The sequence below is a fragment of the Pan paniscus genome, chromosome 4 (assembly GCF_029289425.2).
Source record: "Pan paniscus chromosome 4, NHGRI_mPanPan1-v2.0_pri, whole genome shotgun sequence".
Classification (NCBI taxonomy): domain Eukaryota; kingdom Metazoa; phylum Chordata; class Mammalia; order Primates; family Hominidae; genus Pan; species Pan paniscus.
In genome coordinates, this window is record NC_073253.2 from 57,720,501 (window position 1) to 57,745,993 (window position 25,493).

General features: G+C 39.4%; 1 protein-coding gene and 1 pseudogene across 1 annotated transcript in view; one reads left to right on the forward strand and one right to left on the reverse strand.

The window, feature by feature from the left end:
* ANKRD55 (ankyrin repeat domain 55) overlaps positions 1-25,493 on the forward strand; it is a 134,010-nt gene that overhangs the window by 20,865 nt on the left and 87,652 nt on the right. The window lies entirely within an intron of this gene.
* LOC100993319 (glycoprotein-N-acetylgalactosamine 3-beta-galactosyltransferase 1-like) lies at positions 18,077-20,147 on the reverse strand (annotated as a pseudogene).

The following is a 25,493-nucleotide window of genomic DNA, read 5'->3' on the forward strand; positions in this document are numbered from 1 at the left end:
AATACTACCTACTTCATAAAGTTGCTGAAACAAATAAATGGCCTAATTCCAATGAAATTGTTAGGACAGTGCCTGAAAGAAAATTCGTCTGTAAAAGTTAGCTATTAATAAATTATTATTATTTTGCTCTTCCTTTATAATTATTACATTTCATTTCTTTTTGCTTCATATCTTACTGCATTTGTTAGAATTTGTCTTATTTCTTCCCTTCTCTATTGTTTCACTATTACGTATAATGTTTGCAACTGGTTTGAAATAGATAAGCACTTTTTATCTGTTTATCTTATAGGGGTCAAATTTCATAAATGCCTTTCTGGTGTTTGCTCATACAATCACTTATTTTTCCTTTGTTCTATTGGTATGACATATTTTATTAATAGATATCCTCCAACCAAAGTATCTTTATATTCTAGAATAAACTGTATTTGGCCATGATGCATTATTTTATTTCAATACCCAACTGAAATTGATCCCGTAGAATTTAATTTAAAACTTACAATTTTGTATTCACAAACCAAATTGGTCTGTAGGTACGTGTGTGTGTGTGTGTGTGTGTGTGTCTTTACCAGTTTATGCTAATCTTAGAAAATAAATTTTAAAAATTTTTACTTTTTTTCTGTGCTTCAATATGAGAACTATTTGTCCCTTGGCCATTTGATATTTATCTTAATGTTTTAAAAGAACTTGTTCAACCTCACTTTAGAATATTTGTGCTATTACCACTAGCCTTAATTCCCTCCCTGTTGTACAGCCAGCCAATTGTTCACAGGTGTGCTTCCAATTTGGGGTTAATATTTAAAGCTTATTTTTGCTACAGTGAGTATAAACTGTAGCACAATGATGTGTCAGGCAAAACACCATGCCACACAGCTTGTGCAACAGGGTGGAAAGAAGGGTACAAGCTGCCGTGAGTCAGTGAGAATGGAATGTGAAAATGTGGAATGTCCATCCAGCACCAAAAAGAGGTCACAAGTTCACTGGAATATATGAGGGCTTTGTCTCTGAGTGAAAGAGTGCTTCCAGACTACAGTGCACAGGGGTCAGAGGGCGGGATCCAAGGCCTGACAGGCTGCAGCCTTACCTGGGTTTTACCAATTGTCACCTGTGCAAGTTTGGATAAGTCACTTTGTTTCTACTCTGTACCTCAGTTTCCTCATCCATAAAATGGGAATAATTGTAGTACCTACCTCAACCTCATACAGTGAGAATTAAAAGAGTCAATTTCTAGGAAGTGATTACACAGTGCTGGGCATACAGTGAGATACAGTGAGCTCTATATTAAGTGCTGGCCATCATTAAGACTGTTACTCAGGCATTGAAACGGTCCTGAAAAGATCACATGAGCAATGCAGTACCAGCGGGTGCTTTTATAGAGACTCGGAGATACTGTTGTTCTGTAGAAGTAATCGTGTAGCAGTCTTCACTAACTTTAGGGTTATTCTGAGTCTTTTAATTCCTTCAGATGTGCTACCAACAATTCTAGAAGCTAAGAACTTTGACTGGGGACCTACCACAAGACTTATGGAGTGTGCCTGAAATGGCCTTTGGCTGTACCCCCAAATTCACGCACACCACTACAGAGAGGGTATATCTGGGGTCCCCGCTCCCCAAGCCACAGTTCCAGTGAACAGGCTACAGGAGGAGCCTCCTCTAAAGTGTCAATAATGATTGAGTATATATAAGGTTGCCATTACAATTAAGCAAGGAAAGGGAGAATGAACTAATAACTGAATATTTTGAAAAAAATTGATTGCAGAATACAAAAAGAAAGTTTACAAATTTATATTAAGTACAATTCAATATCAAATAAATAAGCACAAGTTTTCATAGTTATTTCTAATCATAAAAGCAGTGAAATCAATTTAAAAATGCAGTATCCATAGATTTTGACTATATAAATGCTGAAAAGATATTTTTTTACCAACAAAACCAAACTGAGAACTTAATTGGCAAACAGGGAAAGGTAACTGTAGCATTATAACAGATGAAGGGTTAGTGTCTTTACTGTATATAAAGCACTTTCTTTTTTTTTTTTTTTTTTTTTTTTTTTTTTGAGACGGGGTCTCTGTCGCCCAGGCTGGAGTGCAGTGGCGCAATCTCGGCTCACGGCAAGCTCCGCCTCCCGGGTTCACGCCTTTCTCCTGCCTCAGCCTCCTGAGTAGCTGGGACTACAGTCGCCCGCCACCGCACCCGGCTAATTTTTTGTATTTTTAGTAGGGACGGGGTTTCACCGTGTATTTTTAGTAGGGACGGGGTTTCACGAGGCGGGGACCTCGTGATCCGCCCGCCTCGGCCTCCCAAAGTACTGGGATTACAGGCTTCAGCCACCGCGCCCGGCCTATAAAGCACTTTCAAATCAATTGGGTAGAGACAATAGAAAGGATACCAACAGATAATTCATAAAATGGACATAAACATAAAAATACTTCTCTCTCAGGAATAAAAGAAAAAAATGACGATTTCGGGGGTAGTGGCACACGCCTGTAGTCCCAGCTACTCAGGAGGCTGAGGTGGGAAAATAGCTTGAAATCGGGAGGCAGAGGCTGCAGTGAGCTGAGATTGTGCCACGGCACTCCAGCCTGGGCGACAGAACGAGACTCCATCTCAAATTTTAAAAAAAGAAAAAAATGACCATTGAAAATAATCACTATTCTCCTTTCACATCAGCATTAATTTTTTTAAATTATAAAGCACACTATCACTGATAATGGGGTGAAGTGTGTTCTCAAGCACTGCTTGGGAGTGTGTATTGGTCCAATCTTTGTAGAGGGCAGTTTCACAAAGAGTCAAATCCATTGACTTCCAAGTTCCTTTCTAGGAATGTGTCCAAAGGAAATAATCACAAATGCACAAAAGGATATACATGTAGCCGGGCACGGTGGCTCACGCCTGTAATCCCAGCACTTTGGGAAGCCGAGGCGGGTGGATCACGAGGTCAAGAGATCGAGACCATCCTGGCTAACACCTGTATTTTAGTCTCTACTAAAAATACAAAAATTCGCCAGGCGCGGTGGCGGGCGCCTGTAGTCCCAGCTAGTCGGAAGGCTGAGGCAGGAGAATGGCGTGAACCCAGGAGGCGGAGCTTGCAGTGAGCGGAGATCGCGCCACTGCACTCTGGCCTGGGCCAAAGAGTGAGACTCCGTCTCAAAAAAAAAAAAAAAAAAAAAAAGATATACATGTAAAAATGTTTTGGTATTATTCAGAATAGCAACAGAACTTATAATCACAAAAAGTAAGCTATTGAAATGCCCAGTAATGAGAAAATAATTATATTAGTAATGCTGAGTCCAGTCCATGGGATTTTATGTCACATTTTACAGGCAACATTTTCAAATTTTATCTTATGACATGGGTAAATGTTTATAATCTAATATTAAGTGGCCAGCAGCGATGGCTCATGCCTGTAATCCCAGCTCTTTGGGAGGCCGAGGCGGGTAGATCACTTGAGGCCAAGAGTTTGAAACCAGCCTGCCCAACATGGCATAACCCTGTCTCCACTAAAAATACAAAAATCAGCAAGATTGGTAGTGCATGCCTGTCATCGCAGCTACTCAGGAGGCTAAGGCAAGAGAATCGCTTGAACCCAGGAGGTGGACGCTGCAGTGAGCCAAGATCACACCACTGCATTCCAGCCTGGGTGACAGAGCGAGACTCTGACTCAAAAAAAAAAAAAAAAAAATTAAGTGAAAAAGAGCAAAAAACAAAACTATACAGTCATGTACCTCATAGTGACATTTTGGTCAACAATGTACTACAAATATGATGGTGGTTCCATAAGATTATGATGGAACTGAACGTTTTCTGTCACCTATTGACATCGTAGCCATCATAATGTCATGGCACAACACATTATCCAGGTGTTTGTGATGATGCTGGTATAAACAAATCTACTGCATTGCCAGTTGTTTAAAAAAAGCACACACAGTACTGGGCGCGGTGGCTCACGCCTGTAATCCAGCACTTTGGGAGGCCAAGGCGAGCAGATCACCTGAGGTCAGGAGTTCAAGACCAGACTGGCCAACATGGCAAAACCCATATCTTCTAAAAATACAAAAATTAGCTGGGCATGGTGGCGGGCGCCTGTATTCTCAGCTACTCGGGAGGTTAAGCCAGGAGAATCGCTTGAACCCGGGAGGTGGAGGTTACAGTGAGCCGAGATGGTGCCACTGCACTCCAGCCTGGGTAACAGAGTGAGACTCTGTCAAAAATAAATAAATAAATAAATAATTTTTTAAAAAAGCACATACAATTATGTACAGTACGTTAATACTTTATAGTGATCTATGCTACTAGTTTATTTACTGTACTATAGTTTTATCATTATTTATACTCCTTTTACTTTCTTTTTAAGCTATTTTTTAAGCGAACAAGAAGGTCCCTCAGGAGGTATTCCAGAAGAAGGCATTGTTCTCATAAGAGATGACAGTTTTGTGCATGTTACTGTCCCTGAAGAGCTTCCAGTGGGACAAGATGTGAAAGTGGAAAATAAGTTATTGAAGATCCTGACCCTGTGTAGGCGTAGGCTAATGTGTGTGTGTTTGTGTCTTAGTTTTTAACGAAAATATTTAGAAAATGAAAATAAATAAATCATTTTAAAAATAGAAAAAAACTTAAAGGATAAGGATTTAAAGAAAGAAAATATTTTTGTTCAACTGTACAATGTGTTTGTTTTCAGTGTTATTACAATAGAGCCAAAAAGTTGAAACAAATTTTAAGAGTTAATAGAGTAAAAATGTTATAGTAAGCTAAGATTAATTTATTATAGAAGAAAACATTTGTTTATAAAAGTAGTGTAAGCTGAGTGTGCAGTGTTTATAAAGTCTACAGTAGTGCACAGTAATGTCCTAGGCCTTCACATTCAATCACCACTCGCTCATTGACTCACCCAGAGCAACATCCCGTCCTGCAAGCTCTATTTATGCTATGTGCCCTACACTAGTGTACCACATTTTATCGTCTATACCATATTTTTGCTTTACCTTTACTATGTTTAGATACACAAATGCTGTGGTACAATTGCCTACAGTATTCAGTACAGTAACATGCTGTACAGGATGGCAGCCTAGGAGTAATAGGCTGTACCATGTAGTCTGGGTGTGTAGTGGGCTATACCATCTAGGTTTGTGTAGATACACTCTATGATGTTCTCATAACGACAAAATCACCTACTGACAGGTTTCTCAGAACTATCCCTGGCATTAAGTGACTTATGACTATACATAGTGTGATTATATTTTTGTAAATAAAAAATACATGTAACTCCAGCACTGTGCACAGAACAGTTGGTGGTAGTTAAATGTTAAAATCTTTCTATGCCCTCAGATCAACAAGGATTTCTCCATTCTCACTGCTCTAATCATTCCTCAGGAACACACACATAAGACCAGCAAGTACAAAGTCATCTACCCTGCCTAGATGTTAGGCCTGTTTCCATCCTGTTCCAGGCCCCTGAAAAGGCAGTTGTTACATGCTCATAATATCATCCTTGACCCAGTCCCTTTTCATGGAAGGGAACTTCCAAGGGGGGAAGGGGAGGAGAGGATAGAAGGGCGATTCACTTAGTAAGTGAGCAACAAAATGGCCTTAGTGTTAGCCAAACTCACACAGCATCTTCGAGACTTTCAGTCGTTTCTTCAGGTTCTATCATTGTATCCCAGCCCATAGGAAGATCATACTGTGGGAGATTTAAGATTTGCACTGCTAGCCGGTCCACCAGCCCTGCCACCCCGGCAGACACTACCTGCCACTGTCCTAATCCCTGAGAGCTGTACCCACCTCAGGCAGTAGCACCTTTCAGAGCTTCGTCCTGTTCTTTGTTTCCTGGCCTTGCAGCTGTGAGGACCTTTTAACCACTTTGCCTTCTCCTCAGGAACTTGCCTCGTCCTTCTTGTGGCCTTTGGGTTAGTCACCACCCATTTTCAGCCATGCTCATTTGGAGTGCAGAATGGGGAACAAGAGACAGTTCAGATTCTGCTGGTGGGGGTTGTGGGGGGGATGGAAAGAGCAGAGGTACACAACTATGCACTATGAAACAACCAGACCCTTCAGGCTTCTGAGCTCACCTACCGCTAACACTTCTCCCCACTCCTCCATTGCATGATGCAGGGGCTCCGTAAAGGAGGTGGGGTAGGATGCAAACCCATCCTGCAGCATAAGTCAAGTGTATGCAACATACCAAAATTTCAATGATCACTTTTGAGTTTATATTTTTTTCTTATCTGTGTTTTCATAATTTTTGTAATCCAGTCATTCGGGAACTACTGCCAATCTATGACTGTACGGAAAGCATACTCATACATTTTAAAGGGTCAGTAAAATTTTTAAGGCAATTTTAAGAAGGAATGTGGAAATGCATCATTGAGGCCAGAAGCGGTGGCTCATGCTTGTAATCCCAGCATTTTAGGAGGCTGAGGGAGGAGAATCACTTGAGCCCAGGAGTTTGAGACCAGCCTGGCCAACATGGTGAAGCCCCATGTCTACTAAAAATACAAAAAATTAACCAGTCATGGTGGTGCACATCTGTAGTCCCAGCTACTCGGGAGGCTGAGGTAGGAGGATCATCTGAGCCCAGGAAGTTGAGGCTGCGGTGAACTGTGATTGCATCACTAAACTCCAGCCTGGGCGATGGGAGTCAGACTCTGTCTCCAGGAAAAAAAAAAAAAAAAACAAGAAAGAAAGAAAAAAAATGCATCAGTGATGAAGAAAAAACAGAGTTCAGAAAAGGAAGGCACCCCTGGGAGACCAGCTGACAGAATGCAGCCACTACAGGGTGTCAGGGATAACTCAAAGCTCAGGGACTGCAGGGCAATAGACTTGTTCAGTCTCTGACATTTGAGCCAGCCACCCAAATTACACTTGTTTTCTTAAACTATTTTCAGGAGACCAAGGCACTACGGGCAGTTTTATAAGTGAGCACAGTAGAGGGCCACAAGGAGGGTGCCTTTTAAAAGATCCAAGGAAGACCCCCTTCTCCAAATCTCCCCCAGCCCAACAGTCATTGTTCATCAATGATGGGTGATTCACTGTTTGGTTCTCCACAGATGCTAGCTAGACATGCAGAATATCAATCATGAAAGGAAACTTGGAGATCAACCTTCTACTCAATACAGCTGTCTCCTCAAGAACACTGCCAAGATGGGTTTGGTCAGAACCTGCTTAAACACAGATAGTGATAAAGAGCGCACTAGCTTGTGAGGTAATTGCCTCTGTATCTGAACAGCTCTAGTCATTCAAAAGTCTTATTAATTCCAACTTCTACCCACCAGAACTAGTTCTTCCCTGTGGATTTACAGAAAACAAGTCCAGCCCAGGTGCAGTGGCTCACACCTATAATCCTAGCACTTTGGGAGGCTGAGGCAGGTGGATCACTTGAGGTCAAGAGTTCAAGACCAGCCTGACCAATATGGTGAAACCCCATCTCTACTAAAAATACAAAAATTAGCTGGGCATGGTGGCAGGCACCTGTAATCCCAACTACTCAGGAGGCTGAGGCAGGAGAATCGTTCGGACCCAGGAAGCGGAGCTTGCAGTGAGCCAAGATCATGCCAATGCACTCCATCCTGGGCAACAGAGTGAGACTCTGTCTCAAAAGAAAAAAAAAGAAAGAAAAGAAAACAAGTCTAAACTCTCTCCCAGCTTTTTCAAAATTGAAAACAGCTATCATGTTCAACTGAACATGAACATTCTGCTCTGCTCCAGACTAAACAAACCAATTCCTCATTTTCCAGAGTTGGCAGTTAAAATGGCAAATGCCTGACTCCAACACCTGCCATTCCTGGAAAGTGAGAGGTAGGTGGAGTCATGTATTTGATTCAGAAGAAAGTAAGGAAGATTGGAGGAAGGATGGTTTCATAACAACACTTAACTTACTTTTCAATTTCCAAAAGCCAGCAAGGCTAGCATAATCCTTCATAAAATTAAAGATTTCTACCTACCTGTATTAGTCCATTCTCATGCTGCTACAAAAAAACTACCCAAGACTGGGTAATTTATAAAGGAAAGAGGTTTAATTGACTCACAGGTCTGCAGGGTCGGGGAGGCCTCAGGAAACTTACAATCATGGCAGAAGAAGCAGCAAATGCATCCTTCTTCACATGGCAGCAGGAAGGAGAAGTGCCAAGCAAAGGGGGAAAATCCCCTTATAAAACCTTCCTTACACCTTATACAAAAATTAATTCAAGATGGATTAAAGAATTATATGTTAGACTTAAAACTATGAAAACCCTAGAAGAAAACCTAGGCAATACCATTCAGGACATAGGCACGGGCAAGGACTTCATGTCTAAAACACCAAAAGCTATGGCAACAAAAGCCAAAATTGACAAATGGGATCTAATTAAACTAAAGAACTTCTGCACAGCAAAAGAAACTACCATCAGAGTGAACAGGCAACCTACAAAATGGGAGAAAATTTTTGCAATCTACTCATCTGACAAAGGGCTAATATCCAGAATCTACAATGAACTCAAACAAATTTACAAGAAAAAAGCAACCCCACCAAAAAGTGGGCAAAAGATATGAACAGGCACTTCTCAAAAGAAGACATTTATGCAGTCAAAAAACATGAAAAAATGCTCATCATCACTGGCCATCAGAGAAATGCAAATCAAAACCACAATGAGATACCATCTCACACCAGTTAGAACAGCAATCATTAAAAAAACACAACAGGTGCTGGAGAGGATGTGGAGAAATAGGAACACTTTTACACTGTTGGTGGGACTGTAAACTAGTTCAACCATTGTGGAAGTCAGTGTGGCGATTCCTCAGGGATCTAGAACTAGAAATACCATTTGACCCAGCCATCCCATTACTGGGTATATACCCAAAGGACTATAAATCATGCTGCTATAAAGACACATGCACACATATGTTCATTGTGACAGTATTCACAATAGCAAAGACTTGGAACCAACCCAAAGGTCCAACAATGATAGACTGGATTAAGAAAATGTGGCACATATACACCATGGAATACTATGCAGCCATAAAAAATGATGAGTTCATGTCCTTTGTAGGGACATGGATGAAGCTGGAAACCATCATTCTCAGCAAACTATCGAAAGGACAAAAAACCAAACACCGCATGTTCTCACTCATAGGTGGGAATTGAACAATGAGAACACATGGACACAGGAAGGGGAACATCACACACCGGGGACTGTTGTGGGGAGGGATAGCATTAGGAGATATACCTAATGCTAAATGACGAGTTAATGGGTGCAGCACACCAACATGGCACAGGTATACATATGTAACTAACCTGCATGTTGTGCACATGTACCCTAAAACTTAAAGTATAATAATAATAAAATTAAATTAAATTTTTAAAAAACCATCAGATCTCATGAGAACTCACTATTATGAGAACAGCAGCATGGGGGAACCACCCCCATGATCTAATCACCTCCCACGAGGTCCCTCTGCCAACATGTAGGGATTACAATTCGGATTACAATTCAAGATGAGATTTGGGTGGGAACACAGAGCCAGACCATATCACTGCCTAATTACCAAAGTATTTCTTGACATAATATTTTAACATCAGAAAAGTTTCCACAAAACCCCAGTGGGTGAGAAAGCCCATCTGAGCAGAACATGTATACTAAATTAATCAGTAAATGTGTATATTGCCTCCATCCTAAAGGCCCCATACATAAAGATTGAGATATTTTTAAGAATTAATATCATTAAAATAAAGATGCATTCTATAAAAGTGCATTCTAAGAGGCATCTTTACTGAATTTCAACACAGACACACTCCTTAAAACAGAAAATTCCATTCCCCACGTCCTCTTCATGCAGGAGAGACGCTCAACATGAAATGCCATTCACAGCTCAGAAAACCTACCCCTGCAAGAGCACAGAGATGCTAACATTCAAAGAAACACAACATGTGTTGCATCACAAATTTGGTTAGGAAGAAAGATCTGATTGCAGTCAGATATTTACCCTTGAGATAATATTGTTGCAAGACTTCCTCCCCACAGAATGAAATCTCTTCTTTTCCACTCCCACGGTATGAAGGTCACTTTGCATGTTTGTTCCCTCAACTGGTACATGTGGAAAGTTCGAAGGTATTTTTCCCTTTAAAATGTTAGAAAGAAACTCTCTTCTTCTCATATGACTGATACTTTCTAAAACACTCTTATCATCTCAGGCAATACACCCTGAGGGACTGGAGAAGACATGAGAAATGGTAAAAATGTTTCTGCTCACAAAATTACTACAGCCTGCTGCACAAGGCAAAGGGTCTCGTTTAAGAGCAAGAAGACACAAGTGCCTATCTATGTCAGAGTAGTAATTTGGATAATAATAACAACAGGCACACTTTGTTTTTTTTTTTCTTTAACTTTCATTTTAAGTTTAAGGGTACATGTGTAGGATGTGCAGGTTTGTTACATAGGTAAATGTGTGCCATGGTTGTTTGCTGCACAGATAATCCCATCACCTAAATATTAAGCTCGGCATCTATTAGCTCTTCTTCCTGATGCTCCCCCTCTCCCCACACCACCCCCTCTGACAGGCTCCAGTGTGTGTTGTTCCTCTCCATGTGTCCATGTGTTCTCATCATTCAGTTCCCACTTATCAGTGAGAACATGTGGTGTTTGGTTTTTTGTTCCTGCATTAGTTTGCTGAGGATAATGGCTTCCAACTCCATCCATGTCCCTGCAAAGGACATGACCTCGTTCTTTTTTATTGCTGCATAGTATTCCATGGTGCATATGTATCACAATTTCTCTATCCAGTTTATCACTGATGGGCATTTAGGTTGATTCCATGTTTTTGCTAACAGTGAATAGTGCTGCTATTGCGATATGCATGCAAGTATCTTTATAATAGAATGATTTATATTCCTTGGGGTATATACCTAGTAATGGGATTGCTGGGTCAAATGGTATTTCTGCCTCTTGGTCTTTGAGGAATCACCCCACTAATTAACACACTTTGAATATTTACTCTGGGCCAGGCACTGCTTTAAGCACTTCATATGAATTAATTCATTTAGCTCTCAGAACAGCCCTAAGGGGGAGGCACTATTCTTATCCATTTGGCAAGTGAAGAACGGACATAGAGATGTTAAGCAACTTGCCTAAGGTCACATAGCTAGCAGGTAAGTGGCAGTGCCAGAATCAGACTCTAGAGGTGAGGCCCCAGAGCTTGTGCTCTTACCATTTTTCTATATGTATGCTTTGTGTCGCCTGATATATTTGAAAAAAGTCACATGAGACTAATTTTGTTTCAATGCCAGCCAGCTGTATCAATGACCTTTAACTTGTTCTTGCATGGCCAAAGAGTTCCAGATTGACTCAGGGCCCAGGTGAAGGTCCACAGAGACTCTTTATTACCAGTGGGTGGCAATGTTGTCCCATGAAGACATCGTGGTGCAGTGTAAGGCCTGGCATGCTCCTTAAAGGTGGAAAGACGCCACTTTGTGGATAGGTCATTCTGGGTACCCCTAAGAATGCAGTTTCTTCAAAGCATTCAGGATAATCCCGCAGGAGGAGAGAGGGAATTAGAGGAATGCCCAGGAAACTGTTCATTGAAGTGATTCTTCCCGTCCTGCCATAATATCTCCAGTATGTCTCAATCATAAATAAGACATTTGTCTTCCCACTAGGGCATGTCTTTCTTAGGGACAGAAACTCTGTAGCCTTTGTAACAACAATTTTACTAGCATATGGTAGATGAGTAAATGGATGAATGAGTTCTTCAGAGGCAATCAATTCTGTTTCAAGGAACAATCTAAGAAAGAGCTTCAGAGTCCTCTGTGGTTGTCCAAAATGAATCCAGACATCATTGGTGACCCTAGGATGTGTTTAGTCACCCAAGAATCCTCAGAATAGAATAAACCAAAGAAAGCCTCCCCAGATTACCCTGGTCTGAACTCTTGAAATTGCAATACCCAATGTGCCCTTCCACTGACCTGGCCCTTTTGCAAAAGGGTCACAGCTTAGGCAGAACAAATGTCAAGCTAACTTCTGGGTAATTTCAACAAAATGGGCCCAGTAACCAATGCAGTCAAGGGCTTTCCCAAAGAGCTCCATAATAACCCAAGGACAGAGCCACCATATGAAGCTCTAAAAAAGGAACTTTTTGTAAAACTTGAGATACTCTAAGGAAGGTCCTCTAATCTAAAACATTTTTAATAGCCTATTACATGTCTGACATACCAGTATTAATGCTAAGCCCTTGACATTGGATAATTTATGATACATCCAGAAATCAGTTAGGTTTTTTGACCATGAAAAATGAAGGAAAGAAATGATCTTAAGGCTGTCTATTCTTCCAATTTTTAGGTAAAAATTAATAAAAATTAAAATACATACCTATGTCTTTTAAAAAAAAACCTACTAGAGTATTTATAAAGGTCAGAATTAGCAAAATACATACTTTTTTCTTTTTTAGGATGTTATCAAACAGCAAGGACTTGCTTTCTTAGTTATAGATATGCTAGGCTCTGTGTACCCCCTTAGTATTAGTTTATTAAAGCTAGTAAGCCTGAATTTGGTTTATTCTGACAGGTATAAAAGAACATAAATTCATTATAGAGAATTTGAAAAATATAGAAAGTTCTGAAGAATATCCAAGAGATTATCTCTATAGACTTTTTGATGCACGTTCTTCCAGGCTTTTACAGACTTTTACACATTTCATATATATACATATTACAATTAAAACACAATTGTAGAGATGAGGTCTTGCTATGTTGCTCAGGCTGGTCTCCAACTACTGGTCTCAAGTGATCCTCTCACCTCGGCCTCTTTTTTTTTTTTTGAGACAGAGTCTCACTCTGTCACCCAGGCTGGAGTGCAGTGGTGCGATCTCGGCTCACTGCAAGCTCCGCCACCCGGGTTCATGCCATTCTCCTGCCTCAGCCTCCCAAGTAGCTGGGACTACAGGCGCCCGCCACCACGCCCAGCTAATTTTTTTGTATTTTTAGTAGAGACAGGGTTTCACCGTGTTAGCCAGGATGGTCTCGATCTCCTGACCTTGTGATCCGCCCACCTCGGCCTCCCAAAGTGCTGGGATTACAGGCGTGAGCCACCAAACCAAGCCACACCCAAGTTTTTTTTTTTTTTTAACTTTGAACATGGTAATTTATCTTATGCATTATTTAAATCAACTGTTTAAAAATGTTCAAAAGCCACTTTAAGAAACATTTAAAAATACATTTTTCTGACTTAATGGTGATCACTTAAAATAAGCAAGTCACCAGACATTTTTAAACCATTCATAACACCATTACCTTAAATAATTGTTGGATTCCAAAACACAAACATTCACTACGTAGTACAACACACTGCTTAGCAGTAAGATTAGTTTCCCTCTGATAAAATACTTCATGTAGGTTATTAATTTGCCGGGCCCTGCAAAGTTATTAAAATTTAACTAATATAAACTGAAAACTAGAGAGGTAAGGGAATTGAAATAGAGCACAATTCAACCCTAAAACTTTAGAGCTGGTTTCTCTAAAGAGAATTTGTAAAATTCCTTATTCCACCCTTTGTTAAAGTTTTTATTTCAACTCTTATATATAAACACGTGTTTGGGTTTTTGGGGGTTGGTTGGTTGGTTTGTTTGTTTGTTTGTTTGTTTGTTTGTTTGTTTTGAGACAGAGTCTCACTCTGTCGCCCAGGCTGGAGTGCAGTGGCGCGATCTCGGCTCACTGCAAGCTCTGCCACCCGGCTTCACACCATTCTCCTGCCTCAGCCTCCTGAGTAGCTGGGACTACAGGCGCCCGCCACCACGCCCGGCTAAATTTTTTGTATTTTTAGTAGAGACGGGGTTTCACCATGTTAGCCAGGTTGGTCTTGATCTCCTGACCTCGTGATCCACCTGCCTCGGCCTCCCAAAGTGCTGGGATTACAGGCGTGAGCCACCGCTGCCCAGCCCCTAAACACGTGTTTTTAAATCAACAGAGATAACATTAACATTTAGCATAGGATCTATCACAGGTTGTCTCCCAGATTGCTTCAGTATGTTTCTGTCAGGCCCACTATAAAGCAGAAAAACAAAGCAAATGGGTTTTGGTTTTTTTGTTTTTGAGAAAAGGGTGAGTGGAAGAATCCAAATAAATTTACTTCCTTTAATAATTGTAGATGTGGCTAGGCGCGGTGGCTCACGCCTATAATCCTAGCACTTTGGGAGACTGAGGCAGGCGGATCACCTGAGGTTGGGAGTTCAAGACCAGCCTGACCAACATGGTGAAACCGCGTCTCTACTAAAACTACAAAATGAGCTGGGCGTGGTGGTGCATGCCTGTAACCCCAGCTACTCAGGAGGCTGAGGAAGGAGAATTGCTTGAACCCAGGAGGCAGAGGTTGCGGTGAGCCAAGATCACGCCTGGGTAACAAGAGCGAAACTCCATCTCAAAAAAAGAAAAAAAAAACAGTAATAATAATAATTGTAGATGCAGAATTAATTTAAAATTCTAGATTTTTAAGTAGGGCAACTATCTTGAGAGCCAGCAGGCATTATTCTTAGACTCTTACTTTCAATCTCATAGGGAAACCCAGTTCGTAGGTTTAAAATTATCAATTAAGTAATAAAAATTTTAATCACTATTAACAGCCAAATTAACCCTTTGAAGGCAGCATTTAAGAGTAACTAGAAAATGGGAATTAGTAATAAAACAAATAAAGAAGGGCAATAAATACAAAGCAGAAACTGTCAAAGAATAATAGTCTAATGAACTGAAAACAAATGGAGAATAAAATGCTAGATATAATTTAATCAATCAAGGGATTCTTTCAAGTACAAAAGTGCATCAGCCTGCTAATAACTATGGTTTGACAGTCTCAAAGAAGTGAAAAATTAATACTCAAGAAAACAATTGTGAAAATAACCAGTTAGCAAATTTAATGCTCAAATCCAATTCCATATTCAAATAATATTAAAAGCCGATCAGTGATTTATTTTCGTATCTCATTACAGTAAGAAAAACTCCTCTGAAATTTATGATATTTGAAAACAAACTGCGACAAAAATTGGCTTTATCTATGAACATTCCACTAGAAAATATAAGCATACCATCATTAGAGAACATAAGACATCAAAAGCCTTATGTTTTAAAACCATACTAAAATAATTTATCTAAATAACGAAGATCTTAATCTAAAAGATAGTGAACACATCATCATCATGAAATCTGGTTTTATGTGCTCTATGAAATACTTGGAGAATTGTTTTTGTTTTTGCTTTATTAGGTCACACAAAACAGAATGAATTGGCAGAAAAGTGCCCTGTATGTTATAAAATAGCATTTACTACTTCAATTTAAATTTTTTTTACTAACAATTGTAGACCTTTTTGATGACACTGATTTTATGTATGCTTTTAATAAATTTTGTACTTATTAGTACTTAATGAACCCTTCCTGCCTCAATATAAAATTACTAAACTTGGAGAATTACAGATTTTATCGTGGACCCTGATATTAGTCACTTTGGAGAAGCTACAAATTTGGCCAAAATGAAGGATCCAATGACCCTTTAAATTATCTTTATTTTATATTTAATATTATGTGATCCTGGACTACACTGATTTAAAACATGCTTTTTGAAAAATGTCTTAATAATGGGGCAGTAATCTTCAGTGTGTTTCAAACACTATTTGCACCAAAATCATGTAGGTATTGGCAGTGGTTCTCAAACTAGGATGACAAAGACACCTGCAGAGTTTGCTTAAACACAACTGCTGGCCCCTGCCCCTGTTCCTAGAGTATCTGATTTAGTAGATCTGAGATGGGGCCCTGAGAGAGGTTGCATTTCCAACAGGTTCCCAGGTGATGTTGATGCTGTTTGTTGGGACCACACTTTTGACAATCACTGTCCTAGGGTATTTGGTAAGAATGCATATACTCTTGGGCCCCATGCTTAAGTTAGAATTTCTGAGACTGGGGTCTGCAGATCAGCATTTTAACAACATCCTAGGCAAGTATGCTAACCACAGTTTAAGAATCACTATGATAATTTGGCTGGGTTAATTTGGGTATTACTGGCCAATGTATCAGATGTCATATATCATATAAATAAAAATGGAAATAATGCTAAATGACTAACTCCAAGCCTGATACAGTTCAAATAAACACACAGGGTTTGAATATAAATCCTGCCTCTGTTACTTACTAGCTTTGTGAAAGTGACAAAGTTACTTTAATTCTCCAGGCCTCAGTTTCCTTATCTATAACATGGGAATAACACCCAAATTTTGAGCATTAACACTATTATACACAGATTATCTAAGCACAATAGTTAGCACACAGTAGGCACTCAATAAATACTAGCTATTACTTATTAAGAAATGTATGAAATATTTCCTTCAGTATCTGGTCAAAGCAAATTTTTTATTCACTTAAATGCAATAGCTACACTCCAAGGTAATAGAATAATAATACAATCTTCTATTTATTGCTCCCTATTCTGGGACAGACAGTGTTCTAAGAACCTTACATTTTATTTAATCCTCACAAAAATCCTGTGAGGTAGGTAGTATTATCATCCCTAATTTACAGATGAGAAAATTGAGACACGGAAATATTAAATAAAATTGCTCAAGGTTACAAAAACAGTAAGTGTTGGAGCAAGAATTTAAACCCAAGCAAGTCTGACTCTAGAGCCCAGGATTCATGACAACATTCATTTCCTATGAGCAAATCTTAAGGTTTTTGGATATTTATAGTAAACCATTTATACTTCTAGTCAAGTAACACATATGAAAATTCATGTCCACACTATGGTAAAGAGTTGTTCAAAGAATAAAATGAATGCCTTGAAATTTTGGCAGATGATACTACCATGATAATAGGTAAAAATTGGTGCATGTTTTCACTATGTGGACAGAGTAATCCATGGTTAGCCAATGAAATGAACATCCTCTCAAATAAACCATTCAAAGAGTCATGATTTTGACATGTTTTGGCACAATAAATAGAAATTATTTAGCTAGCCAGGCGCTGTGGCTCATACCTGTAATCCCAGCACTTTGGGAGGTGGAGGTGGGTAGATCACCTGAGGTCAGGAGTTCAAGACCAGCCTGGCCAACGTGGCAAAACCCCATCTCTACTAAAAATACAAAAATTGGCTGGGCATGGTGGCACACGCCTGTAATCCCAGCTACTCGGGAGGCTGAGGCAGGAGAATCGCTTGAACCTGGGAGGCAGAAGTTGCAGTGAGCCGAGATCGCGACACTGCACTCCAGCCTGGGGGACAGAGTGAGACTCTGTCTCCAAAAAAAGAAATTATTTAGCTAAACAGCAGAGTCAGTGGCATGACAGCCATGTAAAATTGGCATAATGATAAACATAAGGGAAATGTAAATCTTTTGTGCCACTAAAAATAATCTCATAGAAAGTCTGTAAAATATTCTGTTATGACACACTCAGTATTGCTAAAGATAATAAAAATAAAAATGTTCTTTCCTTTCAGAAAGTCTTTAAACAGAGTCACTAAAAATAGAATGAAACATTTGTGAATGTTTTTGATGACAGCCTTGAATAGGTATTCTGCGTTGTTAGAATTATCCATTGGCAAGACAATTATCCCAAAATAGTAAGTCAGCATCAACCTTCAGACTGTTATTTATAAGTTAAGTATCTACTCTTTCAATATATCACATTTAAGCACTCTGCATTTTCTATTTTTTTTAATTAATTCTTGTCAAAATCTTGCATTCAAAATAATCTTGCCAGTGTAACTAATAGCCTCATTAGATCCTAAAAATGAATTTTAAAACTCTGCTTTAAACAAGTTATGAAAGGCACAAACACGTTCTCATCTCTCAACAGGATGAGAATGAAAGAAATCATAACTATGTAGTTAGAAAGAGTTTAAAATAATCAATTTAAAATGTCACTTAGTAATTCCTGAGAGTGGCGCTGATACAAGAAAAGCATCCTCAAATAGCATTAAATTTATTATTAGTTACCCATAATTAACAATGGGTAAATTTGGGAACAAATATTATAAAATACATGTTCACAGAATGCTGTGAATACTTTGAGTAAATTAATATTAATAGTGGAGAATGGTATTCAAGGGTGGCTAAACATATTTAGAAAAGAGACAACAGGGATTCCGTAAAGGATTACTAATTAGAATCAAATATATAATATAGTCAAGGCCCATGATAATTTTAAAGTGCGGTTTTATTAAGGAACTTCCGGATAAGTGCCAGTCTTATTTAACTTCTTCTGGAAGAAATACTGCCAATTATAAATAATCACAGCAAAATTTCCATTAGACAAAAACTATATGTGTTGGGGGGGTTGGATCATTTATATCATCCTGCAAATATAAACTCAACTCTTGAGCTGTATTAACAACACTGAGCAACAATATTTCTTTATAAAATTTTCTTTTTTTTTTTTTTTTTTTTTGAGATGGAGTCTCACTCTGTCGCCCAGGCTGGAGTGCAATGGTGCGATCTCGGCTTGCTGCAAGCTCCGCCTCCCCAGTTCAAGCAATTCTCCTGCCTCAGCCTGCTAAGTAGCTGGGACTACAGGTGTGCGCCACCACGCCCAGCTAATTTTTGTATTTTTAGTGGAGATGAGGTTTCACCATGTTGGCCAGGGTGGTCTCAATCTCCTGACCTCGTGATCCACCCGCTTCGGCCTCCCAAAGTGCTGGGATTACAGGAGTGAGCCACTGCACCCAGCCCTAAAATTTTCTTTAAGGCAGATCTGTTTATTACTAATATGGTGCAGTGTAGTTTTAGCAAATTCAATTGTTTTAGTTTCTCAGTAACAATAATACAGATGGTCAAAAATAGACAACAAAATCTCTTTTCTAGTTCCTCTACTTGGCCACCATTTTAAAAACACAAGTTCTTCTTATATATATAGATATATTTTTATATGACTGTATCAAAACACATTTTAACAGACTTCACAGCTCATTTAAAGCTTCAGTTTATAGTCATTCAAGTGAAAGATTTCTATATGGAATGTTCACTTAGAATTCCTCACTGGGATTCCAGTGCTCTATGTCAGAAATGCAGAAGTCCTTCTTCAGGGCAATGCTAGACATTTTACCTTTGTGCATTCATGATTTTCTTTCAAGGGTTTCCTGACTTCACTTTTGTGCCTTCATTTTTGTTTGCTTGACTAATTTCCTTTAGTATATTTTCAGGTAAGGTAGCTTGATATCTGTATAAATAACCATATGGATGAAGATGATAAACGAGGTATTCTAACACATACACAGTTGTAAAATCAACATAGTGAAAAGAAACTGCAAGATCGGAACAGCAACCAGGACCCTCTACAGGAGGATAATAGTTGTAATTCCAGTACCAAAAGGTTCTAGGTAGATAACCTTTATTAAATGGTGTTCTGAAACAAAGGGATGAAAAGTTTCTTTTCCAGTGGGATCTCTGGAATCTCCTGCTTCTACATTTATAATTTCCATGCATCTCCCCAGTGCTAAGTCTTCAGTGGAGGAACTACGTGACACTTGTCTGTTTTAAATGCATCAAGAAATCTTTTCAAGGCTTTCTTTGCTTAGTAAATATCCTGCTCCTCCACTCATACAGCTCTGTTTTACAAAGGGCTTAAATCTTCTCCTAAAATAAATGGGTTCTTTAGAATCATATTTTGAAAGAAGCCATCTCAAATTATCTAGTATGAAATATGTGTCATCATCTGCTTTCAAAAAACAATCAGCATCTTCTAAATGATGTTCATGAACATACTGAAAAGGTTTAATTGTTTTCCAGTATAGCTCATCTCTGCCTTCTTTGGTTTTCAGTCCCACAGCAGGGAAGTCTTTATTTTCTTCTGAACTCATAAAAAATACTTTCAGACAACGCTGGGCCCATGTAGCTTTGACATGATTGGCCTTTTTCTCTAGGTTTTGAGAGCCTGTCATAACCCAGCAAAGAATTTTAACTTGCTAATAGAGGTTTTCAGCGATGTCTATGTTCTCATCTTTACGTTGGCTAGAATCTGCATTGAAGTTCATTTGTCCTTCTAGATGATCCTGTCCATTATCATCTGAATGCCTCGCATGAGGATCATTATGAAGAACATTAGTCTGGGTGTCACCCTCTTCTCCCAACAAAATACTAAGTAGCTGAGAAAATAAAATAAACCCTATTGCCGATCCACAGAGGAAGGTTAAAAAATTCAGCCAGGATTTAGAGGCCATCTCGGAAAGTGTATTTCTGACATCGGCCGTGGCTCCCTCTTGCCCCTCCTGGGGGGCAGAGAGGGCGACGACATGGGACCGGCGACCTTTGCTTCTCTGGGCACCCGCAGAAGTGGCTCCTGGACGCTAGCCGAGGCCGCCAACTGCAGCCCAGATCAGTCTCCGGCAGCAGCGGCAGAGTTTTAAATAAAATATAATCTGCGTGTCTTCACATGCTTCTTTCTTCCTATTTCTTCATGTTTCTTCCATTTTCTACCCTCAGAGTCTCTCACCCTGTGTGTATTCTGGAATCTCTCTTTATGCACCCGTACGGAAGTCTATCTGTTTAAAGCAGTTAGAGAGGCAAGACCATTCAAAACATGCTCCTCATGTAAGCAGTGTGGAAAGAAACATAGATGACAAATAGATGAGAAAGAGAGAGAGAGAGCAGCAATAGGAAGGAGACAAGGAAGGACTGAGGTGTTGTTTGTTTATGTAGATCTTTTAGACATCTTAATAAGTGGGTTTCTGATTGTCAGTAGAAAAAAACTTTCCTGCTCTCATTTTAGATTCCTTTAAGATCGTCAATCATACTTTTCTTTGTACTTGTTATTTCTACATCATGCTTCCTCATTTCTATAGAAATTCTCTGTACAGTTTCTAAGTTTGTGCCCAATTATTTGCATTGACCGCAACTTAGATTGGCTCTTTCTAAATAACTTCTAGGGAAGCTCCTTCATTTCCTATTTCCTTGTTGTGCTGTGGTTTAGTGTACATCGCAGGGCCAGAAGGAATTCTGAAGTACATGCTATTCTGCTTCACACGTCTTCCTTTTCCCCCTACACTGTGCTTCACTTTATGTCTAAATTCCTTCTAAACAGGTTTGGTGGTCATCTAGCCAAGAGAGGTCATCTTCAGTGACAGGAAGCTCACTACTCCTTGAGGTGACTCGGTCCATTTTTATAAGCTCTAATAATAATTAGAATACCTGTCTCTCTGTCACTCTCACCCACTGCTATTTCTAACTACTGGAGTCTCACACAGCAATTTAACCATAAAATTGTTTGCACAAAAGCCCTTTGAAAAACAACTCTATTTACAATAGTATGAGAAAGAATAAAATACTTAGGAATAACCAAGGAGGTAAAAGACTGGTACACTGAAAACTACAAAGCATTGCTGAAAGAAATTAAGGAAAACACCAGTAAATGGAAAGACATTTTATGTTCCATGAATTAGAAAACTTAATATTATTAAGATGCCAATACTACACAAAGCAATCTACAGATTCAATATAATCTCTGTCAAAATCCCAATGATGTTTTCTACAGAAATAGAAAAATCATCCTAATATTCATATTGAATTTCAGGAGACCCCAAAATAGCCAAAACAATCTTCAAAAAGAACAGTTGGAGGTTTCACACTTCCTGATTTCAAAACTTACTACAAAGCTACAGTAATGAAAACAGTGTGGTACTGGCATACAGACAGACATATAGATCAGTAGAATAGAACTGAAAGTCCAGAAATAATCCCATACATTTATGGTCAACTGATTTTCCACAAGAGTGCCAAGACCATTCAATAGGGAAAGAATAGTTGCTATGACTTGAATGTTCCCACTGAAAGTTGTGTTGAAATTTAACTGTCATTGTACCAGTATTAAGAGGTGGGCTTTTTAGAGGTGATTGGAGCACGAGGGCTCTGCTCTGATGAATTGATTAATACTGTTATATTAGGAGTGAGTTAGATATCTTCTGGTATGGGTGCCTGATAAAAACAATGAGTTTGGCCTGATTTCCTCTTCTGTCTCAGATACTCGCTTCTGCTTTTCACCCTTCTGCCATGAGATCATCCTCACCACATGTTGGCATCATGCCCTTGGACTTCCTGGCCTCAAGAACCATGAGCCAAATAAGTTTATTTATAAATTACCCAGTCTATAGTATTGTGTTATAGCAGCAGGAAACAGACTAAGACAATAGTATTTTCAATGAACGATGTTGGAAAAACAGGATAGCCACGTGGAAAAAAATGTATTTGGACCCTTACTTTACACCATATATAAAAGTTAACTCAAAATGGATCAAAGACCCAAACATAAGACCTAAAACTGTAAAACTCATAGAAAAAAGCCTAGGGAAAAGCTTCATGACACTGGATTTGGCAATGATTTCTTGGCTATGACATCAAATGCACAGACAACAGAAGAAAAAATCAACAAATTAGACTACATCAAAATTAAAAGCTTTGTCATCAAAGGACACTATCAACAGAATGAAAAGGCAACCCACAGAATGAGAGAAAATATTTGCAAATCATATACCTGATAAAGGTTTAATATTCAGAATACATAAAGAACTCCTACAACCCAGCAACAAAAAGCCAAACAACTCAATTAAAAATGGGCAAAGGATTTGAATAGACATTTCTTGAAAGATGTGCCTATAGCCAATAAGCACGTGGAAAAATGCTCACTGTCACTAATATTAGAGAAATGCAAATCAAAACCACAATGAAATACCACTTCACCCTCATTAGGATGGCTATTATTTTTTTTTAAACCCAAACAATAAATAATAAGTGTTAGCAAGGATATGGGGAAATTGAAACTCTTGTGCACTTTGGTGGAAATACAAAATGGTGCAGCCGTTTGGAAGACAGTAAGGTGGTTCCTTCAAAAATTAAAAATGGAATTATCACATGATCTAGCAATTCCACTTCTGAGTATATACCCAAAAGAATTAAAAGCAGGAATGCAAAAAGATTTGTAGACCCGTGTTCACAGCAGCATTATTCACAATAGCCAAAAGATGGGAACAACCCAAGTGTCCACTGACAGGTAATGAATAAACAAAATGTGATGCATACATACAATTAAATATTATTAAATCTTAAAAAGGGAGAGAATTCTGACACATTCTACAGCATGGATGAACCTTGAGGACATTATGCTAAGTGAAATAAGCCAGTCACGAAAGGACAACGGTTATTGATTCCACATACATGAGGTGCCTTTAGTAGTCAAATTCATAGACAGAAAGTAGAATGGTGGTTTCCAGGGACTGGGGATGGGAAAGAATGGGAAGTTACAGTTTAATGAGTACAGAGATTTGGAAGATGAATAGATGAGTTTTAGTGATGGTTACACAACAGTGTGAATGGACATAATGCAATTGAACTGTAAGTACACTTAAGTGGTTAAAATTTCAAATTTTATGTATCTTTTACCACATTTTTTTTCCTTTTTTTTTTGAGACAGAGTCTCACTCTGTTGCCCAGGCTGGAGTGCAGTGGCGCGATGTTGGCTCACTGCAAGCTCCACCTCCCGGATTCACGCCATTCTCCTGCCTCAGCCTCCTGCACAATTTTTTTAATTAAAAAAACTCTTTAACTATCTGAAGGCTACTATCATGACCCTTGGAATAATCTTCAGAGTAGACACATTTATTTCCTTCAACCATTCTTCACGTGACATGATTAAAGTCCATTCATACCTCCAGTCACTCACCTCTGAATGTTCTCCAGCCACTATACCCCTGTTTAATTGAGACCGTAGACCTCAATATGACACTGACCAGTTAAGAATGGAAAAGGCCTATCACTGCCCTCAATATGGCTACTAGATTTGGTAATTCAGCCAGACTTCCTACTAATTTATTACAACGCTGTTTATTTCTATAGAGCTAATTTTCCAGCTAAAACTCCAAGTTCTTTTTTAAAACGTTTTATCAGTCAGAACTTTTTCAGTGATTAAAAAGAAAATCCAAACGAATACACAAAATCTATGTAAATTGACTTAAGCTGGAGGCATCACATTACTTGACTTCAAATTATACTACAAGGCTATAGTAACCAAAATAGCACGATACTGGCATAAAAACAGCCACGTAGACCAATGGAACAGAATTGAGATTCCAGAAACAAGTTCACACATTTACAGTCAACTCATTTTTAACAAAGGCACCAAGACATACATTTGGGAAAGGACAGTCTCTTCAATAAAAGGTGCTGGGAAGACTGGATATCTATATGCAGAAAAATAAAACTAGACCCCTATCTCTCACCATATACAAAAGTCAAATCAAAATGGATTAAAGATTTAAATGTAACACATGAAACTACCAGAAAACATTGGGGAAATGCTTCAGGAGATTGACCTAGGCTAAGATTTCTTTTTTCTTTTTCTTTTTTTTTTTTTTTTGATTGGGGTGGGGGTGGCGGGGTTGCGGGGGCAGGGCAGAGAAAAGCTCTCCACCTTTCTCTGGTAAGAGAAAGATGTCACCAGGTGGCTTCCAGGTTCATGGGTGGTAGAATAAAGTGACAGTATTGTTCTCGACAACCCCAGTCAACATATCAAACGTATCATTGCTTTTCATGGGCTCTAATTGGGTCACATCCCTGAATCCATCTCCATGGCCAGGATAATGCTAGTGCTGAGTGGCTTAGTTCTAAGCCACATGTTCTGCCCCTGACCAGGGATATAGCCAATTCCACTGAATCAGCCTGTGGGCTAGAAGAGGAGAGGAAGTCGTCCCTAGAGAATAATCAGGTTTATCTTATCAACAGGGAGAGAGGAAGTTGAGTGCAAAAACTACATACTTAACCACCCTTCAATCAGTTCAACTGGATATTTTGTGGACCAAGATATTGTTACCGGGGGTCCTTGTTCTTAGAGCTCCCAAGATGGTGGCGGGGGGCTTCCAAGATGGTAGCAAGCCTCGTGTTATCTGACCTGGGGTTCTTGGCCTCACGTATTCCAAAGAATGGAATCTTGGGCCATGCAGTGAGTGTTATAGCTCTATTAGAAGCCGTGGGTCACGGAAGAGAACCTAGAACCTAGTGACTAGCGTTCAGCTCGATTAGGATGAACCCAGGCAGTTAGCCGTGCAGGAACAATGGCAAGCCTTTAGCCCGATTGGGAGCAGCAATGGGTGCCTCGCTGGATCAGGAGCACAGCGGTCACCCTGCTGGATCCAGAGGGATAGAAGTCAGCGGCGCGTCTGCGACAGCAGCAAACAGCAGTGGTGGACAGTGAGTGAAAGCTCAGCTCGTAACAAACACGGACCAGAAGAGTGTGCGGTTACAAGATTTAATAGAGTGAAAACAGAGCTCCCATACAAAGGGAGGCGACCCAGAGAGGGTAGCCGTTGCCAGCTCGAATGCCTGGGTTTAAATCCCGGTCATTGTCCCTCCCGCTGTGCTCTCAGACAATAGACGATTGGCTATTTCTTTACCTCCTGTTTTTGCCTAATGAGCATTTTAGTGAGCTCTCTTTACTACCTGATTGGTCGGGTGTGAGCTAAGTTGCAAGCCCTGTGTTTAAATGTGGATGCAGTCACCTTCCCAGCTAGGCTTAGGGATTC